The sequence below is a fragment of the Myotis daubentonii genome, chromosome 17 (assembly GCF_963259705.1).
Source record: "Myotis daubentonii chromosome 17, mMyoDau2.1, whole genome shotgun sequence".
NCBI classification, from domain to species: Eukaryota; Metazoa; Chordata; class Mammalia; order Chiroptera; family Vespertilionidae; genus Myotis; species Myotis daubentonii.
In genome coordinates this window covers 26691293-26692129 of record NC_081856.1, presented here as the reverse complement: position 1 = coordinate 26692129, position 837 = coordinate 26691293, and the positions used below count along the sequence as shown (strand labels likewise).

Sequence of the window (837 nt, the reverse complement as noted above, 5' to 3'; positions counted from 1 at the left end):
GTGGGATAACAATGTTTACTCCTCGGAGGCAAGTCAACGGCTTTTGCCCAGACACATGCTTATGAGACCTGAGGGTCCTTATCTTGTCACGAAAGTCACAAGAAGGTTTACTTGCAAGCAGACCTTAGTAACTATGGGGATCTTAAAGCCAAATAAACGAATTACTTAAAAAAAAAGGATTCTTCAGTTTAGAATGGCTGCACCCTCAAATCCCAAACTACTGTGACAAACATCCCTGGTGTGTATAGGCCTTCCCTTGCCTTTGAAGGCTTATTTATTACAATTCTACATGCCGAAAAGGGACCGTTGTTCACTCTCCTGTGAGTTCACCTCCAGCCAGGGCTCTGGAAGGAGAACCTGAGTGTGGGCTCGCAGCTAAGCCCCTCTTTTGGTGAGGAGGGTCGGTTCTGAGGCCGGAGGTCTCGGTAAGTATGGCGAGAGCCATGACTCCCTGGGCCTCTCTATCTGAAATGGACACGTCTTCTCACTCTAGAGCTAGGGCACGACTGGGGCTAGAGATGGGGAAGGAAAGACAAATATCCTCTGCCGGGACCCAGGAATCCCACATCACAGTCCTTTCTCTGAGTCTTCACTACTCACCTTGCCCAGTCAGTGGGGATGGCGCAACAATTGCTCAATTCATAAAAGAAAAGGAAGAATAAAGAAAGAGCCGCAGTGCTTGCTGGCAGTTGGTTTCTGTCTGGGTACCTGTGCTGACCAGTCTGGCAGGTTTCCTGTTGATGGATGACCAGCTGGCTTCCAGTCCCTGTGCTGGGGCTCCCTGGCTGCTTGAGCCAGCAGATTCAATCCCCAGGAAACGAGCTCATCCACAGTCAT

At 49.9% G+C, this 837-nt stretch overlaps 1 pseudogene; it reads right to left on the bottom strand.

Moving 5' to 3' along the window:
• The window catches only part of LOC132220128 (melanoma inhibitory activity protein 2-like), a 26514-nt pseudogene extending 25677 nt beyond the window's left edge, over positions 1 to 837 (bottom strand).